The sequence below is a fragment of the Benincasa hispida genome, chromosome 1, assembly GCF_027475165.1.
Source record: "Benincasa hispida cultivar pf3 chromosome 1, pf3_genome.v1.1, whole genome shotgun sequence".
NCBI lineage: Eukaryota > Viridiplantae > Streptophyta > Magnoliopsida > Cucurbitales > Cucurbitaceae > Benincasa > Benincasa hispida.
Window position 1 is genome coordinate 58741356 of NC_143478.1, and position 23199 is coordinate 58764554.

Genomic DNA, 23199 nt, shown 5'->3' on the forward strand with positions numbered 1-23199 from the left:
TTCAAGACTCCTGAAGCTGCACTCTTATAAGGTAGAAGACCTTTGAAGACTCAAATACTCTTCCAAGACTTCTACTCCAAGCTTCCAAGACTTCTACTTCAACAACGTTCGGTGATTTCCTTCTCCAAGTCAAGCATATTCACCCAACTTAGAGAGAATCAGAGGATCAAATATTAGAGATCGAACCACATCGCATCAAATCAACTCCAACACCAACTCAAGTTCAACTCCACGAAACACGTTTCTCTGGAAACCTGGTGTGAACAAATTGGCACACCCAGTGGGACCTCTCTACCTCTCATCTCTCTCTTGTCATCCGAGTCAATAAATCTACAAATGGCACCAAAGAAAGTTGCATCCAAAGCTACCGTCGCAAGCAACACTTAAATAAGCTCTGTCATCACAGAGGAAATCTGGGGCAAGCTGATGGAATTTCCTAAAGGCGGGATCATCATCAGAGAAAATCCCTTGTTTGAAAACTAGCTTCTGTTACTGATCTATCAGAGAAAGAATCACATTTTGATGTAGTGTCTGTCAAGATGACTGACGTAACAACTGAGTCGACCATGGCAGAGATGGAGGTAAAGATAAATCTTCTAATGAAGGCTATAGAGGAGCGAGATCATGAAATCACTGCTTTAAGAGATCAAATACAGGCTCGAGATACTACTGAATCAAGTCAATCCCCGGCTACAAAAGCCAATGACAAAGGAAAGACTGTCTTACAGGAAAGTCAGCCACCACAATCCACCTCTGTTGCCTCCCTATCAGTTCAACAGCTCCAGGATATGATCACAAACTCCATAAGAGCTCAGTACGAAGGACCGTTGCAAAGCTCCTTTATGTACTCCAAGCCATACACCAAGAGAATCGACAACCTCAGAATGCCAGCTGGGTATCAACCTCCAAAGTTCCAGAAGTTTGATGGAAAGGGCAATCCAAAACAACATGTTGCACACTTCATTGAAACATGTGAAAATGTAGGAACCAGAGGAGACCAGCTAGTCAAGCAGTTCATCCATACCTTGAAAGGAAATGCTTTCGATTGGTATACTAATTTGGAGCCAAAAGTGATTGACAGTTGGGAATAACTAGAAAGGGGGTTTCTGAACCGCTTCTACAGTACAAGGCGTATTGTTAGCATGATGGAGCTGACAAACACCAAACAGTGGAAGGGAGAGACAGTCATCGATTACATCAACCGATGGAGAGCTTTAAGTCTGGATTGCAAAGATAGACTTACTGAATAATCTGCAGTGGAGATGTGCACTAAAGGCATGCACTGGGAGCTTCTCTACATCCTACAAGGGATAAAACCTCGTACGTTTGAGGAGCTGGCAACACGCGCTCATGATATGGAGCTGAGCATTGCCAATAATGGAACTAAAGATTTCCTAGTCTCTAAAGGGAGAAAATACAAAAATGATGCCAAGGGCACTGAAAAGATCGTGGGTAGTGCCACAAAAGAATCTATGGTTGTTCATGTGACCCCGCTAAAATTTTCCCCCAAAGGAAAACAAACAAAATTTGAAAGAAGGCACAATGAGGGCGAGAAGCGTCGTCCAACTCTTAAAAAAATGACAAGAGAAGGTTTATCCATTCCCTAACTCTAATGTGGCAGAGATGTTGGAGCAACTACTAGAGAAGCAACTTATTCAGCTACTGGAATGCAAGCGGCCGGAACAAGAAGGAAAAATAGATGATCCTAACTACTGCAAGTATCATCGGGTCATTAGTCACCCAGTTGAAAGGTTCTTCGTGCTGAAAGAACGAATTATAAAGTTGGCTCGTGAAAAAAATATTGAGCTAGATTTGGATGAAGTAGCTCAGACAAATCACGCTACAGTAGCGGTGACTTCAAATGTTCCAATACTGTCTGTGTCCCATGCTCAAAGACAAAGTTCGATCTAGTTTGGAGAATTCAAACCTATAGTTGTTCGGTTCCAACAAGAGATTCAAACAGAAAATTCTAAAAAGAAAGATGAGCTTTTTGAAGATGACAATGAAGGGTGGATAGTAGTGACTCATCAAAAGAGAAGACAACCAAACTCCACCCAAAAAGAGTCGCGTTCCTATCGAAGCTATAGAAGAAGAAACAAGACTCATAAAAAGAAAGGCAAAAAGATGACACGGAAGCCTAAGTCTGCTAAGAAAGAAGACAAAGACTTCCCTCAAATCCAACGGCCGGTAACTTTGACAGAATTTCTCCCAATAAGCTTTCTCAATAATCATCCAGAGAAAGTATCAGAAGTTATTGCATGTCACACTATCGGCATAGTGGAAGTCGACAACAATCATGTGACTGCTGAAGAAGTCAAAGACTCAGAAGAAATGAAGCAAAGAATATTTGTCTTCGATCATATTAAGCCTTCAAGTGCTCGATCTTTAGTTTTTCAAAGATTGAGTATGGCCACAGTAGGAGAAGAAGATCAATGTCCAACGACTACTTCTGCTCGAACTTCAGCCTTTAAAAGGCTAAGTGTATCCACATCAAAGAAAGATCAACATCCAGCATCTGCTTTTGATCATCTCAAGACAACAAATGATCAACGTAAAGGAAGGATGAAAATCTTGAAGCCAACGTCATTCCATGAAGAAAACAACGACGAAAAGATTCACAGTCATGTCCCTTCACGCATGAAGAGAAAATTTTCTGTTGACATAAGTATAGAAAGTTCCTTGATAGTGAAGCCAAAACTCATCATATTGATGAATCCTATAAATGAAGAGGATAATCAAAACCATGATGAAATAAGAGCTTCTGAAGTTTAAATGAAGAAGCTCCTCATCGCAAGAGCCTAAACTGCATGATGCTCCTAGCCGCATGAGCTTAAAATGTGAACGGCCCAAAAAAAATTGTATGAACTACGTTACGACTTGATCCCTTTCAATATAAAGGGTACGTAGGGAACTTAAAGAAATTTAAGTTCAATCGCGCATAAAAAGAAAAAAAAATCTCTTCGAACTATATTATGACTTGATCCCTATCATTAAGAAGAGTATGTAGGCAGCTTGAAAAAAACTTCAAGTTCAGTCCAGTTAAAAAAAAAAAACTTGAACTACGTCATGATTCGATTCCTATCTTTAAAGGTACGAAGGAAACTTAAAGAAATTTAAGTTTAGTCCATCAGAAGAGGTACCGCAACCACCTAAGTATAATACTACAAGATTAATGTTGATCATCCCCGTCAAAGAATGACACTTTAGATTAAAGATGTTCATCCCTATTGGGGGCAACACAATGGGTTGAAGATGTTCATCCCTCGTAAGGAGCCAACACAGTAAATAAAAGGCACACACGTGAAATGCGCTTCGCTTCCTCTTTAAAAGTAAACTTATACGCTCCTCCATCTTTAAGTTTAGAGGCTCCATCAATGCTTCATCTTCATGTTCAAAGTCACAAAGTCAAGCCTACTGCCAAAGCTTCATGCTTCATCAAACTCAAATGCGAAGAATTTGTCGATGCTTTGTCAAACTCAAGTGCGAAGGTCTCGTCGATGCTTCTCCATATTTAAGTTCAAAGGCTTCATCGATGCTTCTCCATCTTTAAGTTCAAAGGCTTCGTTGATGCCTCTCCATCTTTAAGATCAAGATTGGCATGCATGGCCCCACTTCCATCTTCAAGTTAAAGGTCGGTGTGTATGACTCCGCTCCATCTTCAAGTTCAAGGTCGGTGTGCATGGCTCAGCTCCATCTCCAATGACTCGGCTTACAAAACAATGATGTAGCTTCGCTTCATCTCCAAACTAATGACGTGACTTCACTTCATCTTCAAAGTCATGGCGTGGCTTCATTTCATCTCCGAACTAATGACGCGGCTTCATTCATCTTCAAAGTCGTGGCGTGGCTTCGTTTCATCTCCAAACAAATGACGCGGCTTCGTTTCATCTCCAAGTCGTGGCGTGGCTTCGTTTCATCTCCAAACTAATGACACGACTTTGCTCCATCTTCAAAGTCGTGGTACGGTTTCATTTCCTCTCCAAAATATTGGTACAACTTCACCTCTTCTCCAAAATTTGTGTAGCTTCGCTTCCTCTCCAAAAATGTGGATGTGGTTCCACCTCATATGCGAGATCAAGTTTGGTTTGTCTAGCTCTACCTCATATGCGAGGACAACTCTGGTCCGTCTGGCTCCGCCTTGTACGCGAGATCGACTCTAGCCAACCTGACTCTGTTCAAAATTTTGATGGCACATTCTTCTCATCTTCAAGGTTTGATGGCATATCCGTCTCATCTTCAAATACTCAATGGCATATTTCCCTTATCTTCAAATTTTAATCAAGAAGTAACATAACAAGGCAAACCTTTCGAGGATCCTCCCTAGGGTGATCAAATGGGAGAGTTGTATGCCTTTGCGGGGCCTCTTCCCATGACGATCAGGATACACGAGCGACGCTACAAGGTAGACCTTTCCGAGATCCTCTCTAGGGTGATCGAATTGGAGAGTTGTAACCATTTGCAGGGCCCCTCCCATGACGATCAGGATACACAAGCAGCGCTACAAGGTAGACCTTTCCGAGATCCTCCCTAGGGTGATCGAATGGGAGAGTTGTAAGCCTTTGTGGGGCCCCTCCCATGACAATCAGGATACACGAGCGGTGTTACAAGGTAGACCTTTCCGTGATCCTCCCTATGGTGATCAAATGGGAGAGTTGTAAGCCTTTGCAGGGCCCCTCCCATAACGATCAGGATGTACAAACGGTACTACAAAGTAGACCTTTTCGGGATCCACCTAGGATGATCGAATGGGAGAGTTGTAAGCCTTTGTGGGGCCTCTCCCATGACGATCAGGATACACGAGCACACCAAAGACGGGTCGATGAGATTAAAAAAAAAAAAACTTGTTTTGTTGTGCTCCTTTGGTTGCACCGTAACTCCTACAAAAAAAATAGTAGGGGAGCAAGTTAGTAAAAAAATAAATAATAAAAAAAAAAGAGAAAAAAAAATAAACTTCTGGAAAAAAAAGAGAGAAGAAAAAAAAATGTAGGAAAAAAAAGAGAAAAGTGAAAAAAAAATTAAGAAACAAAAAAAAAAGAAAAAAATAATATATATATATATATATGAAAACAAAAAAGGAAGGGAAGCCCTAATTCCCCATCTTTCCCTCTTTCTCCCTTCTTCTCACTTACAGCTTCCTACTGCAATTCAAGGTTGATTTGCAATCTGAGTCTGATTGACAAAGGATGTAAAGAACATAAGATTGAAAGAGAATTATAATTCAAATTGCAAAGGACATAAGAACGAAAGAGATCACACTACAAGATGAAGAAGAGCATGCATCCTGGCAGTATTTATATAGCTAAGTTCGATGGGATTTTTTCTACTAATCAGTTGAAATCTGATAAAATCACGGCTTACTTGAATTGAATACTGTTTATTTTGTTGTGGAACTTCAATTCTTGCTGAAATTAGTTAAGAGTCAACAAAAAAAGATCATGCTCGATTGGAGGCTGCCTGAATTAGGGGTCACGGTGGAGTTTTGAATCCCTAGATTCAACGACGATGAGTTTTGAGCTTAAAACTTGAGAGAATCTTGCATAAGCCAACAATATAGAGAAGGAAATCTCGCTAAGGCTGGTATCGCTAGCCACAAAGCAGACGGCTGCCTAAGATAAAAAAAAGAAAAATAAATAATAATAATAATAAGGGAGAATCTCGCTCGAAATCCTCTCGCTGGTGTCGCTCTCTCCCACAATCTCGCTCAAAATACTCTCACTGATCTCGTTCTCTCCCACGATATCGCTCTCTCCACTCTCGCTCTCTCCCACTTTCTCGCTCAAAATCTCGCTCTCTCCAACAAACTTCACGTGCTAATTGCAAGCACTGTAAACAAAAGATTATGAAAGGAGAGGAACTTGTGAACTTAGTCACTGCCTTGGTGCCTTCAAAGACAACGTGTTTGGCCAATTATCGAAGATATTGTTGATGAAGTTGTTCATGATACCCATGGCCTTACTGGAAATACCGATGTCTAGATGAACTTGCTTCGGCACCTTGAAGATGTAGATCTTCTACGTTTCTACACTCTTCTTCGTCCTCTTCTTCTTCTTGTCTCCGTCAGCAGAGTATCATTCCTTCTTCAGCTGTTAAACGAATCAAATTCGATTCTCAAATTAAGTTCCTAGTGAAGTTGGTATGGTATCACCATGAAGTTGGTAGGGTATCGCTGGTGATGGCTTGGTATCGCTGGTAATGGCCTGGTATCGCTAGTAATAGCTTGGTATCGCTGGTAATGGCTTGATCTCGCTGGTAATCGCCTGGTATCGCTAGTAATGGCTTGGTATCGCTGGTAATGGCCTGATCTCGCTGGTAATGGTTTGGTATCGCTGGTAATGGCCTGATCTTGCTAGTAATGGCTTGGTATCGCTGGTAATGGCCTGATCTCCCTGGTAATGGTTTGTTATCACTGGTAATGGCCTGATCTCGCTGATAATGGCTTGGTATCGCTGGTAATGGCCTGATCTCGCTAATAAGGTTGTCTTCCAATACATTGGCTCTTCAAAATCTCTTCCATTTAAGTTCAAATTCATATTCCATTCAAATTGGAATTAAAAGCAACTGTTATTCCAAATCTCAGTCTAAAGCCTCTAATCCAAATTTTTATTCTAAATTCAAGCCAGCCAAATCGGGTGAGATAAATATCAAATCTGTCCCAAATTAAAATTTGGTCATATCCCAAATTTTATCAATATTTGAATGGTTAACCTTGATATTGAGTTATAAATAAAATGTTGAGTCAAAATTTGGCTATATTCCAAATTTTATCTCAAATTTAAATCAACCTTAGTTTCTATACTCATTTCCAAGAAAAATTGAGCATATCCCAAATTTTTATCTCAAACTAAAATTGATCAAGATTCAATTTCACCCCAAATTCTAGTCCGAAATCGAATTAAATTAAATTTGCAATTAAAGTGGAACATAAATTATACTTTAGTTCAAAATAATGTTTACTTAGCAAAAGTGTGTCAAACGAACAAGATTTCAAATCAAAATTTTGAGAAAAATTCTCATATTTTGATCATGATGATGCATCAAATTAAAAGAGTAAAAAAATCGTACTTTGATCTCAAATGACATTTTTTTTTTCGAGATTCATCCACCCATATACGTGCGTAAATCTCGAAAAGGAGGCATTTGTTGAATGAGAAATTTTAGACCAATCACAAGTCACCACGTCGTTTGCTAAATTAACGAAGAATTTCTAAATCATTGACTTCGGGTTCAATTAGAAGTTGACACCTGTCCTGTATTGAATTGAAGACAAGTTTCGATGAAATCACGCGGATGAATCAGATGAGATTAAATTGGTCCAATTTGATATTACTATTTGGGCTTAAAGTCCAAACTACAAAAAAAGTTGAATTGGACCCAAATTCCATATCAGGCCCAAAACCAACTAATTATGCCCAAGGGTCAGGCCCATGGACCAACCAAGCCCCACCTGAGAACTCTATAAATAGAGAAGTTCTCTTCATTTGTAAGGGGCGGCATTTTATACACTCAAAAGACCCAAAGAGAATTCACTAACAAGCAGAGGGCTCCCAAGACTTCTGAAGCTGCACTTCTATAAGGCAGAAGACCTTTGAAGACACAATTACTCTTCCAAGACTTCTACTTCAAGCTTCCAAGACTCCTGAAGCTACACTTCTATAAGGCAGAAGACCTTTGAAGACACAACTACTCTTCCAAGACTTCTACTTCAAGCTTTCAAGACTCCTGAAGCTACACTCCTATAAGGCAGAAAATCTTTGAAGACACATATACTCTTCCAAGACTTCTACTTCAAGCTTCCAAGACTCCTGAAGCTACACTTCTATAAGGCAGAAGACCTTTGAAGACACAAATACTCTTCCAAGACTTCTACTTCAAACTTCCAAGACTCCTGAAGCTGCACTCCTATAAGGCAGAAGACCTTTGAAGACACAAATACTCTTCCAAGACTTTTACTCCAAACTTCCAAGAATTCTACTTCAAGAACATTCTGTGTTTTCCTTCTCCAAGTCAAACATATTCACCCAACTGAGAGAGAATCAGAGGATCAAATATTAGAGATTGAACCACATCGCACAACTCCAACACCAACTCAAGTTCAACTCCATGAAACACGTTTCTCTAGAAACCTCGTGTGAACAAAGGAAAATCCGTTAATTAACTTACGTTATCCAAGTGATTAACCGCCTCGGTATTTTCCTTTAAATTAATGCAAATGTTTGGATATATATATGGAACACTATCATCCTCAATAGATTGATATTTAGTTTAATTGTGTCATTAGTCAGAGTTTCATTCAAGCAATAAGTTTCTGAATTGAACTCTCGACAACTTACCAACCGTCGAGATATTTAAGAACTTTGGAAATTTGCGTCGAGAGATAATAATTTTTTTATCTTTAATTTTTTTAATTTTGATCTGAATAATCTAAATTTCATAACATTATTAAGCAAATCAAAGATATTCACATAAGAAACAAAATAAACAAACAAAATCGATAGTATTTTTTTATTACACAAAAGAGAGGAAGTTGGTAAAATGGTCTACAAAAGAAATATATCTTGACTAATACATAGAAGAAAGAACTCTCAACATCATCGCCAAACAGCATCTCCAAACAGCATCCTACAAAACAAACAAAAACCATAAGGTGAATCTTACAATTTAACAAAACAAAGAAAATCTTACGATCCTAAAAAACAAAGAAAATCCTACAAACGATTTGTTACTCCAACTATTGAGAACTTTGATATGCATCAACTTCAGTAAAAAGTTTAAGGACGAAATTGCGAACAACCAAGATATAGTTTATTAAGAACTCCCAGCAGCACCCTTGCGTACTCTCTTCCTTCCGACGATGTATTTTCCAACGGTTGTTTTAGGTATCGAGAGAGTCTCTTTTTTTTTTTTTTAGTGCAGATAGACCTTTTTCCCCAAAGTTATGCAATATTAGTGAGAATAATAATTACGCTACCAAAAACAATTAAAAGCAACAAACGAAGGCAAATTCAGTCAAAGGAAGCATCCTAGGGTAACGATCGACTTGATCAAACGGTCTGATAAATTTAATTGATTAAAGAATTCTTAGAATGCTTGAGTACTGATTACGTAGATCTAGAAGCCTAAAGTCCAGATATCCTCTCTCAAGTTCAACCTTTTCTCATATTGCTATATTAATCCAAATTTTTTTAATTTAAAACTAATTAACTAAGCATGATACTAAGATTCTTCTCATTTATCTCTATTACTCACCTATCACCTTCATACATAATTGAAGAACAATCTAGAAAATAGGCGTGAAGTAATCAAATGGTGATGAAGTGTCTAATCGCAATATTGACATAAATTTAGTTCACACTCGGTTGAAAAACCAACATTTAAATCAATGCCAACTATATTGGTTAATTGTTATCGACAAAATATTAACCTATAAAAAATGAAATTTAAAACAATAAAGATCAAAGAGAAGGTAGGTGAGATTGAAAATGAGAAATTAATAAAAAGGATGGCTCTTTTTTCCACACTTTCAACTTTATTTGGCTATAAATACAACAGAAAAGAGTTGGGAAAAACATACAAAACAATTCCTCTTTCTTCCTTTTCTTTTGCCTTCCACACATAGTCATTTCTATCAAAACCAAGAGGCAATGAAGAAAGTTGTTTCGGTCAGAGCTGTTTGTCTGTTCATAGCAGCGATGGCGGCCCTTCTCAGCGTAGCTCGTGTTGCAGAGGCGGTGAATTGCAACCCTCTGGAGCTGAACTCATGTGCCGGGGCAATCTCGTCGTCGTCGAACCCATCGAGGACTTGCTGCAGTAAGTTGCAAGAGCAAAAACCATGCCTTTGTGGGTACTTAAGGGACCCATCCTTGAGGCCTTATGTGAATGCTCCTGGCGCCAAATATGTTGCTTCCAAATGTGGCGTTCCCATTCCCAACTGCTAGACAGAGGCTCTTGCTTTTGGTTGTGATGGAAATTATGTGGGAATAATCTTATATAACAAAGTCAGTATGAAAATAATCAAAATGAAAAATGATCTATGTTTTCTTTCCCTTTAAATGATATTGAAGTATAAGTTCATCGCCATCTATATGCTTTTTTATTTCTTTTTAGTTCAAATAAAATAATAGGTATGGTGTATGTGCCTAAAAGTTATATTTTCAGATTGGTATTTTTTTTTATTTCGGTCAATGTTTAACTTTTTTTTTTACGTTGAAAAGAGTAGTATTGAAATAAAGCATGAAAGGTTAAGGGCTATAAAACAAGGGAAATTACACTGTATGGTAAATACATCTTAAGAAACTAGAATCATGATTTCAATTTTTTGTAATTATATGTGTAGCAATCATATAGTAATGACATAATAATCACATAGAAATCAGATAGCAATCATATAATAATCACATAAAAATCAGACAGCAATTAAATTTTAAGATAAAATTTTTTGATATGTTTGTAAAAAAGCAAAATCTAGAAATATGTGCCAAATTTTTAATTTTTTTAATTAAAGTTGCAATTATTCCATTACATTGTATGGTAAATACATCTTAAGAAACGAAAGTCATGACTCTAATTTTTTTTGTAATTGTAGGTGTGACAATCACATAGTAATTACATACCAATCATATAGAAATTAGATAACAATCACATAAAAATCACATAGCAATCAAATTGAAATCGGATAACAATTAAATTTTCAGATATAAATTTTTTTTGATATATTTGTAAAAAAATAAAACTTAAAAATACGTGCCCAGTTTTCATTTTTATTTTTATTAAACTTGCAATTGCCCCATGAAACAGAATGGATGTACTTTAATTTCAAGATTTCCGTCTAATTATTAGTCAATATTTAGTTTTTATGATATTAAATTTAATCAAAATTAGATCTTACATTTTTTTAATAAATTGTATTATATTAATATATCCTCACCTCTTACTAAACTCTTGTCCTGAAATTAAGAGTGGATTTGGACACCCTGTCTCTGAGTTTGAGAATTTTATCCATGTGTCTTTTAGACAGAATTTAGTCTATTTTATTGGTTGGTTTTAAAGGAAATTGTAATCCAGTCTCAGAAGAAATTAAATATTAATCGAACTTTTTTAAATAAATTAATAAGACCTGCTAAGATATGCAAATGTTTGTTCTAAAAGAATTCTTTTTATATAAAAAATATCAAATTGCACCGATAAATTTTAAAGTTGTATCGATTTAAATTATACCAATTTAGATACTTCAATTTTTAATGAATGTATCCATTTACATTCTCTATTATATTTTATTTTTTAAAACTCGTGTGAAGTTTTTAATTTCATTGAATAAATCCATACACTTTTATAAATAAATCAATTTAAACATTCAATTAAGTTTTTTTTAATCTATAGAATTCAATTCAAATCCTTCATTATATTCATTTGACAATTCGAAAAATCTACTCAAGTGTAAGATTTGAATACATAGACTATTTATATAATGTTAATAAAGGATCTAAATTGTTTCAGCCTTTTATAGTAACTAGTTGGTTTTTTGTTGTTGTTTTTGAAAATTATGCCTACTTCATTCATATTTGTTACAGTGATTTGCATCCTAGTTCTCAAAATTTAGCTCGGTTTTCTAACTATTGGTGAAAAGTATATAACAAAATAAGAAATTTGGATATGGAAGTAATGACCATAAACTTAATTTTAAAAAGATAAAACAAAAATCAAAATGGTTATCAAACGTGACTTTCACTTTAAAAAATTTTTAAACTAATTTTTCAAATTAAGTCTCTTAAAAAGGTGTTAATTTATTAGGGGTGTTCATGGGTTGAGTTGGGTTGAACGATTTTTTAGACCCATCCCAATTGTACTGATTGTAAATTTTTTCAACCCAAATGACTCTTATTAAAAAATGAACTCAACCCAACCCAACCATGAAATATTTAGGTTGGGTTGGTTCGGGTTAATCAGTTTATTTATTTAAAATTTTGTTCTAAAAAGAAGTCAAACATAAATATGTAAAAATCTAATTTAATTGTTTTCATATATTGAATTAAGATTAAAAACTCAATTCAATTTATATAGTGAAATTTTTTTCTCTAAAGTACAAAAAAACTATTTTTAAGAGTTATTGAAAAATAAAATATTAAAAAAATATTGAAATTAAATAAAATTAAAATCAATATATATAAATTATTATGTTATAAGTAATAAAAAAATATATTTTTTTTAAGTTAATAATAAATTCGGGTTGATTCAGGTTATATTAGGTGAATCCATGAACCAACCCAACTATAAATTGTGATTTATTTGAACCTAATCCAATCCAAATAAGTTGATAACCCAACCCAAATAGTACGAATTGGGTTAGATTGATCAGTTTTTTCAGATGATCGGATTTTTTTAACACCCCTATAATTTATACATTTACGAAAGTTAGAAAAAAATATAAGAATGCAACTTAAAAAAACTTATCTTCTTTATACACGGATCAAATTTAGGAGAAGAATTCGAATTTATAATTCTCTTAATTGAAAATACCTACATTATTTTTTATTTTTTATTTTTTTTTAAAAAAAAAATCTTATCAGAAGATGACGGAGAATATATTGAACCAAAAGTGAACGAAGGGAAATAAACATCTTGGTTGTGGGCGTCGTAGTGACAAATGTTATTTGTTTTCGGACAGCTGGATGAGAATAGATATATAGCGGACAGTTTGCATTTAATTGAATTAAATGTATGCAGTGAATATAATTAATATCCTAAATGGTTTGATATGACATGAAACGTATTGAATATTTTCAATTAAAAATAAAAAGAATAATAATAATAATAAATGTTTGAGAAAAGTAGTCTATAAATGTTTCTAAAAGGTTAAGTTGGAGTTGGGAGGTTTAGAAAGTTTGAATTTAAGAAACTATGTTTGGAGTGCAAGTTTTGATAATTTGAATTTAAGAAACCTATATTTAAAATACAAACTTTAATAATTCAAGAATGAAGTATAGATTTATAAATGTTTAGTTTGTGAAATATTTTTGTATTTAATCACTAGTTAGATTTTAGATTAGTTTAACTTTATCATCTTATTATTTTAATATAGTTAAGTTTTCAATAAACTAAAAAGAAATTTGAAATAGAGATTTTGACTAAAATTATAATCTTATTTAATCTATTGTTATAATAATTTGATATTTTAATTTTACTATATTTTGAAATAAAATTTCATAGATTTTTGTTACTTTAACTAATTTAAAAATAATCAATTTTTTTTACCATAATATGCTAACTTAAAATTGAAAAAAGTAGTATTTTAATATTAAATTCAATTATTGAAAAACTATACTTTGTTTTAATCAAATTACATTTTACGAATAAAAAATCAGAAATTTTGAGTTTTAGTTTTTATTTGATCGCTAAGTTATTTTAAAAATTTTAAACCTTTACGTTTAGAAAATGATTTTAAATCTTCGAGCTAGTTAAATTGAACAGAAAAAAAATGAATATGATATGATATTAAATTAGGGCTTTCGACATATAGCCTAAATAAATACATGTAAACAATTGTAGTCTAATGACGTGTTTGGAATGACTTAGAAAAAAAATGTGTTACAAAAATTTATTTTTATTTAAACACTTTGGATAAAAACTCCTTAAAATAAAAAAACACACATGTATTACAGTTCTTTCTTCAAAGTGTTTTTTTTTTTTTTTTTTGTCTAGTTAGGGACCATTTGGATTAAAGTTTTCTCAATGCCCAAGGAATTAAGGATGTCTGGGAATTATATATCTGAGAATAAAATTACTAGGAATGAAGAATGACTATGTTTGATTGTACCTGGGAAAACAATGCCTAGGAATAGTATGTGTGGGAATTAAGATAACTATGTTTGGTTGTGTAGGAAATGTTATCAACTTTTCCTCGGAATAAGTAATACATGTGTTTGGTGTTGCATGGAAATATTATTAAATCACCCAAGTAAATGTTATTTTTGTTTAAATTGTGTGATCACTTTCAAAATTTTATGCAATTATAAAACATATAACTAATAAAAAAAAACTTGCCTTAATTGATTCTAAATAATTAATTTGTGCAGTTTTATTTTTATTATACAATGGAAGGCAACACTAAGCTGCTGGAAGGAAGAAAAATGATGGTAGGAAGGGGAAGAAGAAGTGAAAACCTACACTTCTCAATGGGTATGTAATTCCTTCACTTGTGTGGCTAAAAGATGCTTGGGAATTGCCTTTTCTATGATAAATAAATAAAGCCCACCAACCAAATTTGACTTTGTAAGCAGTGTTTTTATTAATGTTTTTCAAGGTTGGCTAATTGCAGTCACCGGAGGTGGCAGTTGGTGGTTGGCTGCAGAGTTGGTGGTCGGAATTTAATTAGTGTGGGGGGAAGAGAGGTTGCCAGAGATCGGTCGATGGTAGTCGGAGTTTGTCGTTGCGACCAGAGGTTGACCGATGACAATAGCCGAGGTGGTTGTTTGAGTTGGCTGACGATGATCACCGAGGTGGTAGTCAGAGTTGGCCAGTGGCATTCATCGAATGTGGCGCCCAAAGTTGGCGATCAGATTTGGTTGGCGGCAATCATCGGAGTTGGCCGACGGTGATCGCCAGAAGGTGGCAGTCGAAATTGGCTAGTAGCAGTTGCCAGAGGTGGTGTTGGGAGGTTAATCAACGTACTTCCTATATTAAACAATAGAGCAAAATTTCTTTCCAACTATGTACAATATATATATATATATACACTCCTCGGTAGTTTTTCCTTCAATATTCGTGTCTTTGCAGTTCCATTGGTCTAATGTGTTTTATTAGTTTTAATTTCTTTTAGTGATGTTCCCAAACACAAAAAAATTAACCAAAATATTTATAAATATAGTAAAATTTTACCGTCTATCTGTGATAGACTGCGATAGACTACTATTTATGTCTATCTATATCATGATAGACATAGATAGTAGACTATTGCGGTCTATCGCAAATAGATTATAATATTTATATTTTGCTATTATTTGTAAATATTTTCAGCAATTTTTCTATTTAAAATAATTCTCCTTTTTTAAATAGTTTTTTCATTGCATACTATATAAGAGTCTACAACGTACATGCGAAAGAAATTTGGATCTTAAGCACTCTAACTACATTAATTTTAGGAAACAAGCATTCAAGTTCAAAGGAAGAAAATAGGGTTTGAATGTACAACATTTGTAGAACTTAAAAAATTTAGCAATTCCTTGCTTGAATCTGATCATGAACTTGTCATGGACCACTGTTATAATCTTTCCGTAATTCTCCGACCTTATAACGGATTGTGGGATCTAATTTTTGATGAGATTTAAAGGGAAATTAGAGAGTTTGAGAGGTATGGAGTGAAAGACATGAAGAGAATAATTTTCCTCCAAAAAAATCAAATTGCATGGAACCCTTCTTCCAAATTTTCTTCTATTTAAAGAATATTAACATGCAATCTAATCGCATCACAAATTGACACCAATTAACCATTGATGGAGTGGTATTGTGAGGTGTTTGAGAAAATGAAAAATGTGGGATAAACCCACTAACCAAATATTCTTTTAAATAATTGATTTTCACAAAATCACTAATAATGAATTTTACCTTTAAATAACATTAATTCAAATCATTAATATTAAATAAAAATTATTTTTTTTAAAACAATTTTTAAATAAAATTAATTCTAATAATTAATTTCAAATAATTAATTAAAATAATTTAATATCAAATGTTAAATTATTAAAACAATAATCTCGATCATGAATCCCTATTCATCTATATAATATTTAAATTGAATTTATTTACAATTCTCCAATTTCGTTTAATTCAACAATTAAACTATATAATTACGTTAATTATATTGTATATAATTAACTATCATTTCCTAATCCAAATTTGAACATTTCAAATTCTCTCATTACACTGTCTTAAGGTTTAGTCCGATATGAGCTAGAAGCGGGACTTAATGGAGATCATGAGCTTCAACGACTTGAGATTAATTGACTAAACTCTTTAACCTAATTAATCAACATTTGTTCACTACCGGGTCACTCCACTAAAGCCCAGTAGCTGCACTCTCTACACTATAGATATATTTCTTTCCACTTTTTTTTTTAACCATGATTAGTAAGTTGATCCTTCACAAGTTGTTCATAATTACAACTGGATCAAAATTATCATTTTACCCCTGTAATTACATCCTGCTTGTTAAGTTCTGTTGATCCTCTAATGAACAATTGGTTTGTGGTCTAACCAACAAACCGAGTCTCTCTCGGACCAATGAGAGGGTGCGACTCCTTGTTCAAGACTCGGAGTCAGCACTTAAGAGAACAACCTATCTACTATTCCTAGAATCGAGTAGGAGTGAATTCCCTTTTGTAGGACTATGTCCTAAGCTAAATACTCGGTTTTACTCCTAAAATTAAAGGCTTGTTGAGTCGGTGATATTGAGTCAATCTCACACATATATATTAAAGGATAATCTCGAAGCAATAGAAGTTCATAATTAGTTCAGGATTAAGATCGAGTTACCTAGGTCATCAAATTGAAATACTCAGTCTTATCAGTAAACGGTGTTATAAACTAAAAGCAACTATTTCGTGGTCCGGTCTTATGAAAACTCATTGCATAGGACGCCTCTACTTGCATGTCTCCACATGAACGAATCAGGATCACATCGTTTGTATCAAATACAAAGTGGGTCGCATCCATAATGTCCTCAGGTTAAGGTATCGAGTCTTATCCCTATACTATAAACTATTTTGGCTATTACTCGAACTTGATCCACTTTTATGTCATCATATAAAGTTCAAGTATTCATGTTATAGTCAGGGATTCATAGTTTATTAGATTCAGGGTTAAAAGGTGTAATTCACATATTCAATAACATTTTTACCGAATAACCTAAATAATAATTTTATTGTAAAATAGAATATGTAAATGTTGACAAACCACGAGTTTTAGGACATACAACCCAACAAACTCCCACTTGGACTAAAAATTCGGTGGGGTTACTTATATACAATGTTGAATGTGAGAGAAAAACATAAATACAACAAACTAGAGCATCACATACCTATGAATTCTTCTACTTGCCCTAAATTTACATAACCCATAGTCTTAAATTCACTAAGTGACCCTCAAACACTTTAGCTGTGAAGGTCCCTTAGTAAACGGATCAACAATGTGGTCTTTTGAGGCTATCTACGTGACGATCACATCTCCTCGATGCACTATTCCCCTAATGAGATGATATTTACACTCAATGTGCTTTCTACGCTTATGGCTTCTAGGTTCTTTAGAATTTGCAACTGGACCAGTGTTATCACAATAGAGGGTGGTAGGCAGATGCATATATGGAACCACTTCTAAATCTGTCAAGAATTTTCTAAGCCATACTGCTTCCTTTGCTGCTTCACATGCAATGATGTACTCAATTTCCATGGTGGAGTCTGCAATACAACGTTTTTTTTTTTTTTTTATACTTCTTCAAACTATAGCTCCTCCATTTAGAGTGAATATTGATCCAGATGTAGATTTCCTTGAATCTATATCGGTCTAAAAATTAAAGTCAACGTATCCTATAAAGATTAGATCCTTAGCGTCATACATAAGCATATAGTCTCTTGTTCTCCTAAGATACTGGAGGATATTTTTAACGGTAGTCCAATGATCATATCCAGGATTGAACTAAAACTTGCTGATGATTCCTACTGCATAGCATATTTCAGGTCGTGTACACAACATGGCATATATCAGACTATCAACTGCTAATGCATAGGGAATACGTTTCATGTCTTCAACTTCTTGAGGTATCTTAGGAAATTGTTCCTTTGACAAATGAATTCCATGCCTCAAAGTTAACAAACCCCTCTTAGAATTCTGCTTCTTATATCTAGACAACATCTTGTCTAAGATGCTTGAGACAAAGCTAACTTTTTGTTCTTGCAATTTCGAATGATTTGGATTCCAAGAATAAATTAAGCGTCTCCCAAATATTTCATTTGGAATTGCATTACTACACTGTCTAACGTCAGTCAGGTATCCTACATCATTCCCAATTAACCACTGTATAATACTAAGAATATTACGGTTTTGTTGACAATCTTCTTGTAGACACAAGGTTCGTCAATATTCTGTTCAAAGCCATGAGATTTGATCACAGTGTCAAATTTAATATTTCAAGATCTAGATGCTTGTTTCAACCTATAAATAGATCGTTTTAGCTTGCAAACCTTTTGCTCTTGACCCTGTTCAATGAACCCTTCTGGTTGAGCCATATAGACACTCTCTTCAAGATTGTCATTCAGAAAAGCTTTCTTGTCATCAATTTGCCAAATTTCATAATTATAAAAAGCGGCTATGAACAAGAGTATTCTAATCGACTTTAGCATGGCAACAGGAGATAAGAGTTCTTCAAAGTCCACCCCCTCTCATTGGGTATAACCTTTTGCCACTAGTCAAGCCTTAAAGGTTTACACCTTATCGACTTAGTCTTATTTCCTCTTGTACATCAATTTACAAGCAATAGGTTTTACCCCATCTTTCTGATCTATAAGTTCCCATATTGAACTAAAGTACATAAACTCCATTTCGAGGTCCATGATTTTGATCCACTGGTTTCAATCTACATCATTCGCTGTCTATTTATAGGTCAATGGATCCTATATGCCTTCATCGGATATGACAACTTGAGTTTTTGTTAAATCCATGTACCGATCAGGCTGTTAAACAACCCTTCCACTACGTTGAGGCACTCTCAACTCTTAAGAATGATGTGACTAACCATAAGTACTAGCTCCATCAACAAATCTTGTTGAAGGACCAACCAAATCAACAACTTTTGTTGATTTATGTATAACTTCTTTGGAAATTTCATTCAATACTAGTGATGCATTGTAAATGTGATGCGATTATGGTGTGAATCTGCAGTGATGTATTATGCATTGCACATGTAGGTTTTCCTAATAAGACCCAAGTATAAACCTTACTAGGATTCCTATTAAGTCTAGGGTCGAATACAGGGACTACTGAGTTAATATGCGACAGTAAATTTTGATTGCCTTGCGATGGTGAAACCAAATAAGATGGATGGTGTTTTAATTAGGTATATTTCCTATGTGACGGAGTTCTAATAAAGAGTTGATGAAATTGAGAATTACAATGAGTATGCGATGAATGGGTTGAGAAGGAGTTTAACTCACACTTCCTAAAATTGCGTTCAAGTTATGCGATCATGGTATACACAAACAACATGTCATCTCTCAATGCAAATGCCATAATTCCTATTTCTAGGATGCATGCGATGTATACAAAAATGTCGATTGGACTTATGTCTAAGCCTCTATTCTTGTCTATGTGATGATGAATGATGCACATATACACAAGGTGACCGCATACTATCATATCCTATCTCTAAGGTGCATGCGATGTGTAATAGCAAACAGAACTTATGTCTAAGTTTCTATCTCTTGCTTATGCGGTTCTAATCTGACTCTTTCAAGCCTAGATTCTAATCTGACTCTCTCAAGTATCTCTAAAGGGTGACTGATGCATACATAAGATAAGATGATCGCATAAAATGTAAATCTTAGGTCATGCAAGCTAAGTACTTCTCAACCCATTCGAAAATTTAGCTACTCATGCGAAGTATGGAGAGATTCAACATAATTTGAAATTAAATTTCCATTATCTATAAATGAAATGCAGAATATAGAATAGCAATGGAATATAGAGATAAGAAGCCCGATAGCAATGTTTTACTTCCCGTGGCCTTTTACACTGTCTTTTTCACTTCAACTCTGTCCAAATGAATGTTCTTGCTCTTGCAAGTGTTGGCCCTCTCTCCTTTTGTACCGCTTCCCGACAGTCTCTCGAGCTATCCGGGAATGATCTCTCGCTTCTTCGCCTCTTAGCTCGTCTCCGTCTTCTAAGTATAAGTATGAATATGAAGAGAATAATGGCTCTCTATTTTGTATATGACCTCCTCTGTTAATGATGGTGGCCTCTGGTATTTATAGAGCTCAAGGTGAAGAAGCTTTTCTTTCTAATGATCGCAATGATGGCTGGTCAGTAAATTTCCTGCTCTAATGCGCCGATTAATGGTCACTGAATGTTGAGTGTACCTACCACAGTGTGGCTTTAACGAATTGTCAACTAAATTCGGATTCGACCATTATCAGCTTTTCGTCCCATCATGATTTATTATGTTGTCACCTTGATGCGCAGTCTTTATACGACCACCTTGTTGAGCAATTTCTCACGATCGCATACGATCACATGACTTTGTGATTACAATATTTCAATGTGTGCGGACGCTCAATTCCTTGGATCGAATTTTACTTGCACCAATGCATTTTTCCTGCAAAAAATAAGTAAATTAGGTTCTTTTATGTGATGGGCGCATGCGATCACAATGTTCTCAGTTTAACGCTTATGGACATGATTTTGTATATTTTTACCATCGCATTCTCTCATTGTTTTACTTATTTGCGCTGTAATAATGTGCATTTCTACCCGTTATCACACCTCCAAATTAAAAACAATGCTTGTCCTCAAGCATCAACTGAAGACTTTCTTTAAAGAGTCAATTGCCTTTTTCCTACCTAGATTTCTCGAGGTGCGTTATTCAAATTTTATGAACCAAAATCTTCTTAATTTCTATCTTGGTCTCTTTCTAAAATATTTTTAATACTTAAGGACCGCAAGTTTAACCTTCAAAAAGACTTTACTTGTTTCCAGGACATCGCATGATTTATTCCAAAACTTTTTCCAACCGGGGTGTTTCCAAATGATTTTTATCCTTGCGTGGTTTAGATATTCTTTTTGTGATCTTGCGTTGATCCAAGTGCCTAGCTTTCGTTTTGGCTTGCCCCATAAGTGTCATACGAGCATCCAACTATGAGCAAGACACTCTTTCTCAGTTTAAACTCATGCCCATTTTATTTGGCAGTGGAGTTGCGATCACTTGATTTATGCGTTGATCATGATTCCCACCTTCATTTTGACTTGCCCCCATGGGTGTCATGCGAACATCCAACTAGAGTAGGATCCGATCTCAACGTTATGATTTATTTATTTTTTTAAAATTTTTTTCTTTCAAAAAAATCTCTAAAAGTAGCAAGGTTGAAAATAAATACTGGCACCCACAAATTTATACACAACAATGTCCTCATTGCTGATAGACTGAAATAACTCATGCGATGTTCTTAGGAAATTTCATAAAAATCGTTTTAAAAGAAAGCTAGTGGTCTGCTAACTTTTAAAAATGTTTCATGAATTGACTATCCTGAAATTAAGTTGATTTTATTAGTACATGCGGTCAGAAATAAAGGCATGAGTTTCATCATTGAAATCATAATTGGTACGGGAAAGAATGCGGTGACTAAATAAAGTAATCAAAATTTAATGATTGCGTCCAACTAAAGAGGATGCGATAATAAAATTTAGCAATATAAAAATGAGATGCGATGAAGTGAAAAATTGGAATAACAGAGTCAAAGAAAGATACAACCCCCAAATTTGCTTTGTTGCCCGAATCTTCTGTGATCGCATCCTTCATTTCGGCGGGTTGATTTCTCGATTGTGATGGGCTGAACGAACTGGTCGCATTCTTGATGTTATCGCGTAGCTCCACCATAATCGTTCACTACGATCATTGCTAAAAATCAAGAGGGTAAAAAATTATGAAGGATAGAGTTGGAAATTCTAAAGAGTAGTGGTTGTATAAAAAGGGTAAAGTAAGTTATCTCGTTGATGAGTTTATGTCGCTTATCAACGTGATACGATCATAGTGTGAATCTGCGATGATGTATTATGCATTGCACATGCAGGTTTTCTTAATAAGACCCAAGTATAAGCCTCACTAGGTTTCCTGGTAAGTCCAGGGTCGAATACAGGGACTACTGAGTTAATATGCGACAGTAAATTTTGATTGCCTTGCGGTTGTGAAAACAAATAAGATGGATGGTGTTTTGATTAAGTATATTTCCTATGTGACGGAGTTCTAATAAAGAGTTGATGAAATCGAGAATTACAATGAGTATGCGATGAACGGGTTGAGAAGGAGTTTAGCTCACACTTCCTAAGATTGCGTTAAAGTTATTCGATCATGCTATACACAAACAACATCATGTCATCTCTCAATGCAAATGCCATAATTCCTATTTCTAGGACGCATGCGATGTATACGAAAATGTCGATAGGACTTATGTCTAAGCCACTATTCATGTCCATGCAATGATGAATGATACACACATACACAATGTGACCGCATACTATCATATCCTATCTCTAGGGTGACTCTCTCAAGTATCTCTAAAGGGTGACTGACGCATACATAAGACAAGATGATCGCATAAAATGTAAATCTTAGGTCTGCTAGCTAAGTACTTCTCAACCCATTCGGAAATTTAGCTACTCATGCAAAGTATGGAGAGATTGAACATAATTTGAAATTAAATTTCCATTATCTATAAATGAAATGCAGAATATAGAATAGCAATGGAATATAGAGATAAGAAGCCCGATAGCAATGTCTTGTTTCCCGTGGCCTTTTACACTGTCTTTTTCACTCCAACTCTGTCCAGATGAATGTTCTTGCTTTCGCAAGTGTTGGCCCTCTCTCCTTTTGTAGCGCTTCCTGACTGTCTCTCGAGCTGTCCGGGAATGATCTCTCAGCTTCTTCGCCTCTTAGCTAGTCTCTGTCTTCTAAGTATAAGTATGGATATGAACAGACTAATGGCTCTCTATCTTGTATATGGCCTCCTTTGTTAACGATGGTGGTCTCTAGTATTTATAGAGCTCAAGGTGAGAAAGCTTTTCTTTCTAATGATTACAATGATGGGTGGTCATTAAATTTCCTGCTTTGATGCACCGGTTAATGGTCACCGAAAGTTGAGTGTACTTGCTACAGTGTGGCTTTAACGGATTGTCAACTAAATTTGGATTCGACCATCATCAGCTTTCCGTCCCATCATGATTTATTATGCTATCACCTTGATGCGCAGTCTTTATGTAGCCACCTTCTTGAGCAATATCTCACGATCGCATACGATCACATGACTTTGCGATCTCAATCTTTTAATGTGCGCGGACGCCCAATTCCTTGGATCGCAATTTTACTTGCGCCAATGCATTTTTCCCACACAAAATAAGTAAATTAGCTGCTTTTATGCAATTGGCACATGCGATCGCAATGTTCTCAGT

The 23199-nt window shown here is 35.0% G+C and overlaps 2 pseudogenes across 1 annotated transcript; both read left to right on the forward strand.

Moving 5' to 3' along the window:
• The first annotated feature begins 566 nt into the window (after window positions 1-566).
• Window positions 567-6125, forward strand: LOC150038579 (uncharacterized; annotated as a pseudogene).
• Window positions 6126-9630: 3505 nt separating this feature from the next.
• Window positions 9631-10077, forward strand: LOC120085700 (non-specific lipid-transfer protein 2 pseudogene; annotated as a pseudogene). Its single transcript, XR_016530469.1, has one exon. The product of XR_016530469.1 is annotated as a non-specific lipid-transfer protein 2 pseudogene (transcript).
• The last annotated feature ends 13122 nt before the right edge of the window (window positions 10078-23199 follow it).